General features: G+C 38.4%; 1 protein-coding gene across 7 annotated transcripts in view; it reads right to left on the bottom strand.

The window, feature by feature from the left end:
- The window catches only part of LOC306650159 (ubiquitin-protein ligase E3A), a 95,338-nt gene extending 94,768 nt beyond the window's left edge, over positions 1-570 (bottom strand). For 6 of the 7 annotated variants that reach the window (XM_079121983.1, XM_079121982.1, XM_079121985.1 and 3 more), the window contains exon 1: positions 1-568. The gene's annotated coding sequence lies outside the window, so the exon portion shown is untranslated. The other variant, XM_079121989.1, reaches the window with a different exon arrangement.
- Positions 571-16,045: the final 15,475 nt, after the last annotated feature.

Below are 16,045 nucleotides of genomic sequence, written 5' to 3'. Positions count from 1 at the left end.
CTGTCGTCGCCCCCGCGCCTGGGCTGCGGCCCTCGCAGCTGCGGCCGCTTCACTGGTCGTCGTCGCCCTCGCCCACCGCCTCCGCCCGCCACCGCCTCGTTCTCTTTCGCTGCCGCCACCGCCGGGGCTCATGCGGGACCCGCGCTTCCTTCTCCGGAAACCGAGGCCGGGAAACGGGGCGCCTCGGCCGCCGAAAACCCGGCACTCGCAGCTAGCCGCCGCTGTCTACACTGGGGGGCTGCGGGGCCCTCCTGCTAGGGGCTACAGGCCGCGAGCTACTGCGAGAAGCTGAGGGAGGCGCCGCCGCCTGCGATCGGGGTCGGCAGAGGTGAAGCGTAAGTCGGAGGCGGATGGCGGGCGCCCGGGCCGGCAGATAACTACGCGGCGGCAGGGTGCGCGAGCGAGCGAAGTGTGGTGCGTCGGGATCCTGGCGATGGGTAAAAGGCCCTGTCTCTCCTGTAGTCACCCCGAACCCAGCGCCACCATCTTGGGAGAAACACGGATCTCGCGACCGCGGCGCAAGACGGGAGGACTGGCTGGGCGGGCCGAGTATCCCGGCAGGCAGCGCGCGCCTCCCGGCCGGGCGAGAACTCCAAGCCGAGACGCGGGGACGTGGGGCGGGGCCAGGGTGCGCGCGGGAGGGCGCCGCGCTTCGCCCCGCCCTCCCCTGCCGGCTCTGCCCCCGCCTACCGCTTGCGGTCGCCGCCGGGCGCAGGGGTCGGTGGGAAGGGGAGATGGCTCGCGGTCCCCTGGAGTCCCACCAGGGCTGGTCGCCATCTTAAGACTCGGCAAAAGGAATAATCTCATTTTTTAGCCCCTACTCTGTGGCCTAACATAGACCTGGGTACACTCTGAAAACCCCAGCGATCCCCAGAAGGGTTGAAGTCCCGGGTCTACCCAGCCAAGAAACGCCTTCGATTTTGCGGGGGGACGAATCGACTCCGTATGTCAGCCTAGGCGGTGTTGAGAGTTCCCAGGCCCGAGGCTGGGCAGAAGTCTAGTTACTAGGTTCCGATCTAAATGCCTTTTTACTCAAAGCCGCCCTTGTAAACATTTCAGGGGTGGCCCGACAGTGCGGGCCAGCATTCAAGGACCAAGGTCATCTGCTTAGGCCTCTTTGCCATGTCACTAGTTTACCAGAGACTGGAAGGTAAAAGCCCACCTCCTGCAGTGTTGTCTTTGAGTAGGTTGTCAGTTAAGATAAATGGTCTCTTGGTTGACCCCCCACGTGGGTAGAGGGTAGTTTTAATCCGTATGACAGCCAAACCTTTTAAATTCATGCGTCATATTTGGTACTAGAGCGACTTAAAAAGGGTTTCTTTTAATTTATTTATTTAAAAGGGGGATTTTGCTGGCAAAGTTATTTTAAAAATCACTAATATAGTCTTAAGGTCTGCCACTTTGTGGATAAGCCCTTCAGTACTATATGATACCCCAGTCATCTAGTGTTACAAAAATTTTGATGTCACCAATCAGCAGTGAATTTTTACGCTGTAATTCTTACATTGTCCTTTTTATAAAATCAGATATGACATCTTTATACTTAAGTGTATATATATATATATGGATAGATAAAATCCACCTCCCACCTATAAGCAATTAAAAATTAACCAACTATAAAAAATAAGTAATTTCAGTTATTCTAGGACAATTGATAACAAATGAAAGTATAAAGCCATTTCTGATTATAAGATTTTTTTTAAATGTCTTTATTCATTTTCCATTTCTCCCCCATTACAGATTCACATTTGGAAACTATAGGCAACTGAGAATGAAAATCTTTGAATGCTTTTATTAGAATAAATAAATCAAAACTTTACTACTAGATTTATCATATGGGGATACTTCTAGCTATTTTATTTTCTCTTAAGTAGAAATTGAGTAAGTGAAATGTAATTTTATAATAGACTGAAGTTTCAACTGTGGCCGAAATCCATGAGTTCTGAAAAGTCTAAAGATTGAGGGAAATAAATCTACTCTTAGATGTTGAAGTGACTATTTTGGTTTTAAGCAAGACCAAGGAAGAACCTAATTTCTCCTAGTATTCTGGAAAAATTACCCTTAACCCTTTTAGTTCATCAGTGTTAGATATAAATTCTTATGTGTGACTATAGTGTTAAACTTGATTCAGGAACTCCATATTTTTTGGCTTATTCGTTTTCAAATTAAGGAGTGTTGATTGATAAAAATTGTCAGCATGAATATTATCAGGAGTTCTCAGGATACCAGTAGTGTTCCATTTTCATATATATCAGTTTTGATGATTAAAAAAAAAAAAATGTTTGCCCCATATCAGACCCTTACTTCTTTTCAGGTATGTTTTCCCAGAAAAATTTAGTATCTAAGTGTGCAGTAAATTCTTTAGACGATTCCTGTCCAAATAAGAACCAGTAGTTTCTAATAATTTTCCCATTTCAGGTATAAAGTAAAAAGCAGTGCAATTTTATAAGCATATACATTAATGCTTTGTACAAACTTTGAACTTCTTTTACTCAGAACTGTGCCAGGCCTTGGGAAACAATAAAAGATCAACCATATCTATCCTCCTCTTCCTCAAGAAGGCAGTTCAGGAGGATATCACACATGCAAAAACTGGACACTTTGTGGAGTAACCCAACACTTCAGTGATTGTGGAGTTGGTGTGTCTATTAATATGTACTTGCTAGTTCTAATAAACTTTTGAAAATGAAATATTTTTCCCTAAACTGCCAGTGAAGTTAGGGTTTTGACAGGGCTGTTTCAGTGCTCAAAATTTCTTACTGATGTAAGTTACAACAGATGAATCAAAGTACAAAACCACAATTTTTTATTCCCAGCATGCCCCACAATCAGAAATAATCTGAGAGCATGAAAGAGAAAGGTCATGTGGTGATATTCACAATTGCTATTTTTAGGCTGCATCAAAATGTAACACACTCAGCTCTTGAAAGATACTAAAATTTTGGTGTATGAGTAGCTCCCAATATTTAACAAATAATACTGAAGCAAAATTAACTCCAAGATGCATGTGGTAAGTTCCCAGTAAATGTTAGTATTCAATAAATAAAGCATACAATAAATGTTAGTTCTTGCTAGCAGTAGTAATATTAGTATTACCAATAGCATTATTTACCATTATATGTGTTCAGTATGAACTCTTTAGTGCCCCACCTTCATATATACAGACCTAAATTTGCCTTCTTTCTGACTTGTCAAGTATGAATCATCCTTCCTCCTTTATACCGACAGACTTTTTTTAAGGGGTCACCTCAAGACGCAACTACTTTTGTTTTTCCCTCTCCTGTTCATAAATTCTCCCTTTATTGACTGTCTCTTCTGTTTTAAAACGTTTCTATACTCAGATTACCATTTCCTCCCAATCCTTCTTCAACTACTAAAATGTAGCACCTACCACCATTTTACTTCATCAATGTCACTTGTAACAATGTCACTATAGTATAATAGCTAAATCCAAAGGTTGCTTCTCACTTTTCACGGTATCCCATCTTTCTGCAACCTACGTGCTAACCAGTGCCTCCTGGAAACTGCTCCCTTAGTTCCATCACCTTAAATTCTCTGACTTCTTTTCCTAGTGTCTTGGGCCACTCTTCCTCACTTCTCTTAAACAGAATCTTCTTCCTCTCCATCCTTGGTTCTCTTTGCACACCATATTACACAGTCTCTGATAGTACCATTTATGTATACTCTTCCTCCATCACTTCAGTCAGGGTTCAAGTCTGAATATTGAAAATAGACCTCACTCAGAAACTTCAGACACTAAATTTTCAACCCCTTGTTAGGAATTTGAACTTGAATGTTCTATAACACCTCAAACAGTATGTCCCAATTTCCACCATTAGCTGAGATGGGGACAACTGTGCAGAGGAGCAGATTTTGCAATAACAAGAAGGAATTCAGTTTTGTCAGCATTACATTTGAAAAACTGTTGGATAGCTATAGTAGAGACTACTTGCTTGTTGACCCCTAATGTGCATATCTGGCCAGACACATGTTTATCCATACTGACCCCTTAGTGCATCTATGTTACTATGTTCTGGCCAATAGGATGTGAATAAAAATGATGTTTGCAACTTCTAGATCACACTATTGAAAGAAATGATGCTAGGCTGCAGTGGCATCCCAGTGACTGCATGTAGTCCCAGGTACACAGGAAACTGAGGGAAGAGAAACACTTGAGCCCAGGAGTTTGAGGCCAGCCTGGGCAACATAATGAGCCCTCTCCTCTGTCTTTAAAAAAAAAAAAAAAAAAAAGAGAAGGAAGAGGAGGAGAAAAGGTCTTTATCCCTTTCTGATGATTGGAATGTAGTGAGCTGTTTTGTTGGAAGGTTTGAAAGATGGTGTTTTCCCCAAAATTTATGTTGAAACTTAATCTCCATTATGGTAGTACTAAGAGGTAAGGTCTTTGGAGAAATGATTAAGTCATGAGAGCTCTGCCCTCATACATGGGATTATTATTCCTATAAAAGACCTGGAAGGAACTACCTTAGACCCTCCTTTGCCCTTCCATCCCTTCCATCATGTGAATAGCATTCATTCCTTGCAAAGAATGCAAGAAGTTACCATCTTGGTAACAGAGAAGCCCTCACCAGACACTGAACCTACTAGTACCTTGATCTTAGACTTCTCAGCCTTTAGAACTCTTAGAAAATAAATTTCTATTCTTTGCAAATTACCCAATATCAGGTGTTTTGTTATACTAGCATAAACTAAGATGGGGAAAGCATTCTTAGTATCACAGAGCAGTAAGGTGGGTCCTGAGGACTTCATTAGGAAGAGCCTGTGTATCAGCATAAACTTTGATTTGAATCAGCTATTAACATTTGTAATCTTCCATGATTACTGTAGATCCCTTTTACTGCAGCTGGCCTTGTATCCTAATATCCTAGTGAAAATATCAGAGAGAGATATAGGAGTCTGAAATTAGGAGGAAATTAAACCAAATCATCCTATAGTCCTTGACTTAATTGATGATGCTGCCATTTGTAGAAGTCCCAAAATCATAAAAAATCTTGGTAATTCTTTCCCTCAAGAGGCAATCATATATTCCTTCCAGAATTGATGTAGGTAATATAGCAAAATTTACCTGCAAGTGACAAGATGCGAAGCAAGATCATAAACCCCTTCCAGTTTAGTTTCCTCATGTATAAAATGGGTTGTTGTGAGGATTAGATGTTAATATACATAAAGCACTCAAAAGAATGCTTGGTACATAGTACAACAAAAGTGAACCTTTTTTTTTTTTAATCCCAAATCTCAGTTTTGCCACTTACCAGATACAGAATCTTATTTCAATTGTTATGCTGCCTCATCAGTAAAGTAGGAATAACAAAAGTAATGATCTCCTAAGGCTACTATAAGCCTTCATTCTTCCATTCAATACTTAGTTTTGAGCAGATCTTACTTAGTAGCACTATTCTAGGTGCCAAGAATAGAAGAGTGAACAAGACAGAAACTACCTTCATGAAGTTTATGATCTAACAGAGAAAGAAAACCAACAAGTATGTGATGTGTCTGAATGTGATAAATGTCAAGGACAACCATAAAGCAATACAAAGGGAATAGAGACTGCAATAGGAGTTATAACATGCAGGGTGGCCAGAGAAGGTGTCATTGAAAAGATGACATTCAAGCAGAGGCTTGACATAGTGAGGGAATGGGCGGTGGGCAATATAATGGAAAAAACCTTTCTGGACATAAAAAGCGCTGAGATAAAAAAGTGTCTAGAGCCACTTCAGACAACCTAGGAATACACTATGACTGGAGCAGAGGGAGGGCAGAAATTAAAGATGGACTCAGAGAAGTCACCTTGGGTCATAGCCTGGAGTGCTTTGTTAGTTACCCTAAGAATGTGGGTGTAGCCACTGAATAAGGTGGGAAGACTTTGGAAGAGTTTGAGAAAGTTTTAAAGATATAGCCTGTAGAAATCATGCAGCTACTGTGTGAAGAATAGACAAAAGGTAGAGCATATGGAGTGTTTAATACCTGACACATGGGAAATAAATGGTAATAAGCACTATCATAATTGTTATTATTGTCATTATTATTATCAACATTATTGTAACATCCATTTCCTCCTCTATAATCACACTGTTACTCCCTTAAATTTAGACCCTTAATGTTTCAGAAGTAGAGTGTAAGGTCTACAAGGGCAGGGCCATATTATCTCATTCCCTATTTTATCCCCAACACTCAGTAAATTCTTGTCCATACTATACTACTTTACTACTGTATGTCCTCAACACAGAATCTTTTTTAAAAGAAACAATTATGACCATGTTATTTCTTTTCTTTATCAGTGACTCTCCATAGTTTCTGCATATGGTCTAAACCCCAAGAACAAGGCTTATTAGATGTGGCCTCTGCCTCCCTTCCAGTTCCATATCCCCATATCTAACATGAACTCATTGCTCAAGGTGTACTTACACACTTGAGTTATTTGGAATCCTTCTGCATGCAGATTCTTCTACCTTTCAGAAGAGCCCAAATACCTTTTCTGAGAAGCCTCTGATTTATTCAAGCAGGGCTGTTGTTCATGGCCAAGCGCCACTTCTTCTCATCCAACCACTTCTCTCAAACTGTTGATGTATATGATTTCACTTCTGTTTCCCCTTAAGCTCCTTAAGAAAGGAGAGTGTCCTTGACTTCTTGTGTTCCCAGTCCCTATCTAAATGGGTGAAACTGGGTAACTCCTCAAAAAAATGTTCAAATGAATGAGTGAATCAGCCCTTGTGAATGCAGGGGTAAAAGAAAAGGAGGAAGTTAAGAATTAAGACCAGCATGTCAAACAGAAGACTCCTTCACTAAGCTAACATGTAATAATGTATCTTTAGATATTTCACATTTCAACTATGTTAAGTCATACAAGGTGCAGAGGTGCTTGCTTATGCAATTCAGTGGGGTCAGAAAAATCAGGCAAATTATTATAAAAAAATTTTTGTGAATTCCAATAACTAAGTAAGGAACAATGAATAAATCTTTTAGAACTTTATTATATCATGTATAAAATTAAGATATAGTCCTTGTGAATCTATGACTTATTCAACTATCAATTCATCTGTAATGAATTCAATCACTAATTGTACCTACATCCCAGACTACCTAAGAAGTTATTGAAGCAAAAACCTGGAAGTTCTAGAAAAATCATGCTTTGACCTTGGCCATTTCAATCCCTTTGTGCCTGCTCTAACTCAGCTGGAGAGTAGGTGAAAAAGGAAGCATTTCATTGAATACCAGCTGCTGCTACTGTTTTCCGAGTTTTTGGACTACAACAGTTCCACTCAAATCAATGAAGCAACACTTAGGAATATTTTTCCTTGTGACAAGTGCATCTTTGAGGGTTTTAAATTCATTTACGCTGTATCCATATGTCCAAAAATATTTTAAATTCATTTGTTGATTCTAACAGGGATTCTCACAAAATATTTTTGAACTGAGGAAGTGCACTGATTTAATAAAATCTTGTTATTAAAGATGGTGCAGACAACTATTCTTATTGGGCTTTATTTTTTTCACAGTCTCAAGACATCTAGCTAGGGAAGAATCATGAATATCATTTGTATTTGATAAACAATATTTTATTTTTTTAATCTTGCTTGGAGATGACAATACAAAATACAAAATTCTGTTGTCAGAATAAAATTTTACTATGTGGATTCTTTGACGCTGCTTCAAACAGAATTTTATATTTAAAGCTTCCTTTTAAAGACCAAGATCTTTAAAGATAAAATATGGATATTATTCATGACAAAATATTTTGTTACTTCTTTTTTTAAGTTCCTGCTAAGCATGATAGTAACTGCATCTATCTGTCAGTATTTAACACAAAGTTCCTGAAATTATAGTACATTTCCACAGATTAAATTTGTGTACTCATTAAGTGCCAGTTTCTTGAATAAATCTCATAATTATTACAACCTTGGGTATTATAAATTTTATAGATTAGAAAACTGAGATTAGAATAATAAGTAAGATTCCTGTTTCACAGCTAAAAACTGGTAGAGCTAGATTTACAAATACCTGTGTGCGCATGTGTGTACTCATGCACGAATACACGTGTGTTCTTGTTGTAGCATGTTGCTTCCCCCAAAAGCAAAGATAATTTTTTTTAATTTCAAAAATATTTCAACAAAATGTTGTTTTCTTCTTCTTCTTATTATTATTATTATTATTTTTTTTTTTGGTACAGGGGATTGAACACAAGGGCACTTAAACACGGAACCACATCCCCATCCCTCTTTTAAAATATTTTATTTAGAGACAGGGTCTCACTAAGTTGCTTAGGGACTCACTAAGTTGCTGACTAACCCCTTTCCAGCATCCTGTCTTAATCATATAATGTTAGAACAGCTGATTGACTTCTTTAAGCCTTGATTTCTTCATCAAGAGGATGATATTGTGATGATTAAGAGACAATATTACTATTAAAGAGACAATGCATTGCTAAGGACTTAACTCAGTGACTGGAACATAATAGATGTTCAATAAATGTTGATGAATAAATGAATGAGATTGTCTTAGTTCAGGTTCCTGAAAACAGATCTTGAGGTAATGACTTGAACACAAGATTATTTGGGAGATAATCTCTCCCTCTCAAAATTTGTAAAAAAGTGATTTGGGGCAGAAAAGCAACAACAAAGAAGGTGCCTTGCCAGTCAAGTGCCCACTGTGGCCAACTGGAATTCTGAAAGCTGAAAAATTCTGCTGAGAAATTCTGGAAGCCAGTGCAGAAAACTCACTTCACAGTTATCCTGAGTGTATAACACAGTCATCCTTATCGAAGTGGTTTACTGTGATTGACTCTTAGAAACTCCAGCTGGTCAGAAAAAGCCCTAAGCAAGAAATGTAGATTCTGGCCACTGGAACTAGAACTGGCATGCAGTAACATTGATTAGATCAAGGGAGTCAAGAATATCTGCCCTGCACAGAAAAAAATGAACAAACAAGCCAAACTTGATGAATGTACCATAGTTTGAATCTGGTCTTCATGCTTCCAGGCTTAGAAAACCATTTTAGCCATCCCACTAATCAAATGCACATTAACCAAGCTCAAGAGATGGAATTATAATTCAAAAGACCAATTTATTGATTGAGAACTGTCACAAGAGTTGGAATATATGTGACCAGAGCAGTCTTTTCTTGTAAGAAGATAAACAGGACACCCAATTAACAGTAGTTTCCTCAGGAAGCTTGAAATCTAGAGAAAGGGAATTGAAGGAACTGAGTTTTTGATGACAATAAGCTAAAATACCTTGTAACTGCATGAGGTTCAGTTAGCTGCAGTCAGTAAACTCAATGTATGGAAAAGCACAATGACAGAGAAAGATAAAGTTTCACTGGCAACAAACCAGCACTGTTGGAAGATGCTTGCTCCTGCCTTCAACAACCATCTTTCCCTTGCCCTAAGGGAGAATCTTTTATATGATTTTTTCAGGGGAGGTTATGTGGGTCCTGGACAGGTGGGTGCCTTACTTTGTCCAGTATTTCAAAAAGTAACCTCTTTGGAAAGTGGGCTATGTATATCTTATCTCTTTTACATAGGTCAGCTAGAGTTACAATCGTGTGGGTCTACAGAAGGCATAAATGATGAAAGTTTCTGTGTTGATTAGAGTAGCCTGTGTCTGGTGTTGTGGTCAGTATTTCTGACAAGCATATTTCCAGATGTAACCTCCTGTAATTTGAGGCTAAGGAGCACTAGGAAAGGAGGGTTTTATGCATTCTTGTATGGCTTCAGTGTGCAGTTTATCTGTACAAGACAAAATAGATAGAAGCAAATAGAAATTTCTGAGTACTGGGGCCCGGGGCAGACGGGGTTGGGAGGGGTGCCCTTTCAACCCACTACATCCAACTACCATTAAGAATTGTCCTGATAGAAGAATGAGAATATTTGACACTTTGGGGTCAACATCCTCTGGGAGAGTCACAGTCAGTATTTCCTGATCTAACTTTATCCATTGTTTCCTCTGGTGACTAGCCCTCTTATTGAGAAATATCAGGTTTCAGTTAGGTCTGGCAAGCCTGGAAGCCAATTTTAAAGTGACTTATATCAACCTCTGCTCTGGTGCATTATGTGACCATCCAAAAAGCAATCTTCCTTTTCTTTTCTTTTTCTTTCTTTCTTTCTTCCTTCCTTCCTTCCTTCCTTCCTTCCTTCCTTCCTTCCTTCCTTCCTTCCTTCCTTCCTTCCTTCCTTCCTTCCTTTCTTTCTCTTTCCCTCCCTCCCTCCCTCCCTCCCTCCCTCCCTTCCTTCCTTCCTTCCTTCCTTCCTTCCTTCCTTCCTTCCTTCCTTCCTTCCTTCCTTCCTTCCTTCTTTCCTTCCTTCCTTTTTCTTTCACTTTCCATTGTGGAGGTCAAGAACCAACAATGTTATACTTTATTCTCTGAATGTAATCTCCTCTCATCCAGAAGTCTTTTCTGCTATGATTCTGAACTTTGAGTCCCTCAAATCTATGAAACCTACCAACTAGCTCAGATTTTTTATTTCTCTTTCATGTTGATTATGTATGAAATATGACATATTTGTTCTTACCTTTTCATTTCCTAGTCATTATTTAACCCAAAAGAAAAGTTCAAAGAATAGCACAATGAGCCCAGAGGCTCAGGAGGCTGAGGCAGGAGGATCAGAAGTTCAAAATCAGTTTCAGCAACTTAGTGAGGCCCTGAGCAACTTAGTGAGACCCTGTTTCAAAATTTAAAAATAAAAAAAGGGGGGGACTGGGGATGTAGCTCAGTGGTTAAGCACCAATCCCTGGTACCAAAAAAAAAAAAAAAAAAGAATAACACAATAACCATGCATACCGTGCATATTTCTCACCTAGATTTCCTGATAGTTCTTATTTTGCCATATTTATAGTCACCCCCTGTTATTTTAACTATAGAATTATCTGGCATAAATTACTGATTTCATAACACTTTATTCCTAAACACCTTGGCATATTTTTTCCTGAGAAATGGACTCAGTGGTAACTATAGGCAGGTGGGGTATGACTAGAGGAAGGTTTGTACTGGGGGTATGCCCTGGAAGGGTTCATTTTTTCTGCAGTCCCTTTCCTTTCCTCCCCCCCCCCCCCGCCTCTCTCCTGTCTCTCTCTCTCTCTCTCTCTCTCTCTCTCTCTCATTCCTTGTCACTATGAATGGAGCAGCATTCGTCTATCATACCCTTCCACCATGATGTTCTGCCTTATTCTGGGCTCAGAGTAATGAGCACAACTAACCATGGACTAAACCTCTGAAATCATGAGCCAAAATAAACTTTTCCTCCTCTAAGTTGTTCTTGACAGGTATTTTGGTCGCAGCAATGCAAAGCTGATTAACACAACCATTGTTTTAGTCAGCTTTTTCGCTGCCGTGACTAAAGGACCTGACCAGAACTATAGAGGAGGAAAAATTTATTTAAGTGCCCACAGTTTCAGAGGTGTCAGTCCATAGGCAGCTGGCTCCATTCCTCAGGGCTTGAAGTGAAGCTGAATATCAAGGAGAAAGAGTGTGACAGAGGGAAGCAGCTCACGTGGTGATTGCCAGAGATTCCACTGGCCAGACAAAATATATACCCCATAGCCACGCCCCCAGTGATCCACTTCCCTCCAACCACACCCTACTTGCCTCCTGTTACCACTCAGTTAATCCCATCAGGGATTAATTCACTGATTAGGTTAAGGCTATAATCATTTCTTTTCCAAACATTCTTGCAATATCTCACATGTGAACTTTTGGGGGGACACTTTACATCCAAACCTTAACAACCATAATACCATTTGATATTTCACATTAATTCATTAATGTTACCTAAGAAAATATCCATATTCGTTTCACTCTAATCATGTGAATAATGTTCTTCATATATTTTTCTCATCTAGGATCCAATGAAATATTACACATATCTTTATTTGTCTTATTTCTATAGTCTGCATTTATCTAGAAATGTCCCCAGAATTTTTTTTTCTTATATGATCATGCTATTTTTTGAAGATTCCAGGACAGTAGTTTTATAGGAGGTCCCACAATCTGATTATATCCATGTAATACATTTTTTGGAAATGGCATTACCAAGGTGATGTTATATATTTATCACATGAAGAGGCTCATAATGGTAATTTGTTCTATCTTTGGTGATACTACTTGGTTAACATGGTGTCTACATTGCTCCATTATAAATGTACATTTTAATTAATAAGTAATCTGAGTGGTGATACTCTGAGAACTGAGTGAACATTCCAACAGTTTTTACCTATTTCTGACACCCATGGGCAAACATTGTCTGAATTAATTCTAGATTGGTGTTGCACAATGATAATTTTTCCGTCCTTTCAATATGTACTAGCTATTTGTTCTTTAATAAAGAAGAGCTTTTCCTCCTACCCACCAATTTCCTTTAGTAATAATATAGTTTCAATTTTTATTCAATATATCATAGCATATTATTTGTTTCAGGGCTCAAATTGTTCAGATTTGGTCAGTTGGGGCTCTTCCAAGCCAGTTTTTTGTTTGTTGGTTGTTTTTGCTTTCTTGATATGTCCTCTTCAATCTGCTTTGCCTTTTGGCACAGTAACATGTTCAGGCTCATTCTGTTGTAGATCTGAACTCTGCTATTTCTCAGAAATCTGGTATCTTCCAATAAATCTGGTCAGTAGTAATTGCATCCAGGTTATCTTTACTTCAGTGACTATATTTATAGAATCAATAATGAATGAATAAATAACATTTTAAAACCACATGTGTATAATGATATTTCACATTCATCACTGCTTTCTTTCTCATATCTTCCGATTCAATATTTATTTTTCCTTTCTCCCACACTAATATATTTATCATTTGATCTATTTTACAATACACACAAATCATCAGTATCACTGTCCACAAATTCTACTAAGTTCAAGATTTCTTTGTAGTTCTTTTTGCCCTTAAACTAAATCCTCATAAAGATACTTAAGAGTATTATGTTCAGAAGTATCTTGAATTGATTCATATCAGCTTGATACACAGTTAAGTCTATTTGTTTTTGTCTGTAGGAATTTTAGGACTCAATTCTTTCATCCTTATTAATTTTTAATTTTGCATGTGAAAAACATTTTGATGTTTCAAGCAACAAAACATATACTCAGCACATTCCACTCTTAATTCCCATCCCTTCAACTCCATTCTTACCTTCTTCCTAAGTAATCATTTTCATTCTTTTGTTTGGCCCTTCTTAAAAGTCAGACCATATGATTTCCCTTCAAGTCTCTATGATGCTAATCCAGTTTTTATTCTTTTAAGCTCAATGATTGTGCAGTAAAAGGGTCAACTCCTGCTCATAAGTCAGTCACAGATACATAACATAAAAATTCATAATATTTTATCCCATAACATAAAAATAATCTTTTCCCATAGAGTTAGAGATATAGATTATTTGTGACCCTCTCAAACAATTACTGTTAGCTGATCAGGTCTCTTAAATGCAGTGTGGTTGGAGCACAAATTGGAGAGACAACCAGAACTAGTGACTCAAATGTCCTGCCAAACTTTTTCACCTGCTTCTCTATAGACTGATTTCAGTACTTTCTACTAAAGATTGTTTGCTTCAAGTACTATTAAACAAAGAAGTAGACAACTTTAGTCCTTGTTCCCTCTCCTTGCATTTTTTTAAAGGATAGGATTGGTTCTGGATAACCTTACAGAAGATTCAATGACTTTTTCCTTTTTGGTTCTTTTGTAATTTATGTAAGAAAATATACCTTGATTGCTCCAGTTCCCAAACACTTCTGCTCAGTCATTAAAATGTCTGATCCATTGTGCTATGGTTTGGATGTGTTCCTTTCGATATTCAGGTGTTACCAATGTGAAAGTATTATTAAGAAGTAGAGTCTTTAAGAGATGGGGTTATGTCATGAGGGCTTCTCATTTGTGAATGGCGGTAGGTGCATTTATAAAGCCATCTGACAGAGGGAGTTGATTCTTTGTTGTTTCATCCATGTAAGAATACAGCAAGAAAACCCATACCAGGTGCCCTTGATCTTGAACTTCTCAGCCTTCAGAACTATGAGAAAATACATTTCTGTTCTTTATTAGTTATCAGTCTTGGGTATACTATTAAAGCAGCAAAAAATATACTAAGACACAGGAAAATAATCAGAAAATTTAAACTTTAATGTTCATGTATTTTTCTCCTTCTTCTCTAACTGGTCTATTGCAAACTGACCAACTATGAAGGGAAAAGGAGTGTGATTTGTATGTTCTCTCTTGAACTTCTGTTCCTCTTTGTATCTCACACACCCTAGTCCTTTTTATTTCTTTTGGAAGGACAGGGGCAGAAAATTCTTACCCAACTAATGATGTTATGAGATGTCATGAGTATTTCCTGGGATATGTGTTGAAAGGTGTCCCTCTTTAGGGACATTTTAATGAGTTTTCTTGAGACACCCTTATATCCATTTCGGAGGATTTATCCCTTGTACTGCCCTCAGTATAGGTAACTGCATTTTTTGTAACTTCTTGGTTTAGGTTTCTTCCTTGGCTTCAGAAATTTTAGAATTTTTTCCCTGTTATTGTGTCTTCCTCACATCTTGGTGACTCTGTTGGGTAGGACCTGAGAGAACTCCATGCTGGCTCATTCTCAGGTGTGGTCCATCTCTAAACTCTGGGAAATATTCATACATTATTTGTATTGACAAATGTGGAACCAACCACAGTCAACCATCCCCATTTCCCTTGTAAGATGTTTGGGTGTGAATCCGCAGTTTTCTAGGGCTGTAATAACAAAAGACCACAAACTGTGTGGCTCAGAATAACAGAATTTTATTCTCTCACAGTTATAGGGGTTACAAGTCTGAAATCAAGTGTTGGCTTTGGCTGTCCTCTCTCCAAAGCCTCTGGAGAAGGATCATTCCTTATCTCTTTCAACTTTTGGTAGCGCCAACAGTTCCTTGGCTCTTGGTAACTTAATCTAATTACTGTCTCTGTCTTCAAATGACCTTCCCCTCCTGTCTTTATTTTTGCAAGACCACCTTCATGTAGACTAGGGCCTGCTCTACTCTAGTGTAATTATCCAATTACATCAGCAAAGTCCCTATTTCCAAGTTAGGTCACGTTCTATGGTAATGGGAATTAGGACTTCAACATATCTTTCTAAAAGGTGGGGGTGGTGACATCTCAACCCATTAAATAATCAGCTACCACTTCATTATGCAAGACTGCAAGGACATACATTAAGATCCCCAACTGATCACCCCAAATTCTATCTCCTGACTTGAGGAAAAATGGAAAGCAAAAACCGTAGCTTACCAGCAGCTCCCAAAAATTCCTCTAATAATCTTGAACCCTTGTAGCAGTCTCCTTGAATAGTGGAAGAACATATTTTTGAAGGTATCAAAAAGCTAAGAAATATCTGACAGAAGACATAAATCTAGATAGGTAAAACTAGCACATGGATCTTCTTACAGGGAGACTTTATAGATATCAGAAGAAGTGACTGATACTTAAGCACACTTATAGACTGAGGAGACAAAATTTGGGATCTTGGGCCTAAGTGGGGAGGGGCCTTTCCAAAACTTCATGCTTTGAGACCCTGAATGATGAAACCTTACAAATAAGATCAAACAGAAGTAAACCAAGGCATTCCACAAAAATTATAAGCTTGAAATTTAATTAAATGACTGATACCCCTAGGGAAAAAAATCAAATACAAGGCAAATGGAAAACTAAATGAGTGATGAATAAATAAAACAATGATACTCTCTAGTAGGATTTAAAAACATGTAGAATTAAAATATATAACCATAATTGTCTATAGGTTTGGAGGGGAGGAGTTAATATATTAAAGTGTTCCATAATCCCTGTGTAATCCAAGAAGATGACAAAAGTTTCTAAATATTTATAAGACAAAGATGCAAGATGATCTTTCAGTATAACTACTTATATTTTTAAAATATTTCAAAATTGTAGACTGAGAAATGTAATAGTAAAACTAACTAATGCAAAACAGGATAACTAGAAAAAAAATGGAAACGATGGAAAAATAAAATGCAAATAATAAGCGGAAACAAAATAATTTTATTGGAAATACATTAAATGA

The sequence above is a fragment of the Sciurus vulgaris genome, assembly GCF_902686455.1.
Source record: "Sciurus vulgaris genome assembly, chromosome: 2".
In the NCBI taxonomy this organism is placed as follows: domain Eukaryota; kingdom Metazoa; phylum Chordata; class Mammalia; order Rodentia; family Sciuridae; genus Sciurus; species Sciurus vulgaris.
The sequence above is the reverse complement of the archived record's forward strand: the minus strand, read 5'-3'. Positions and strand labels throughout refer to the sequence as shown.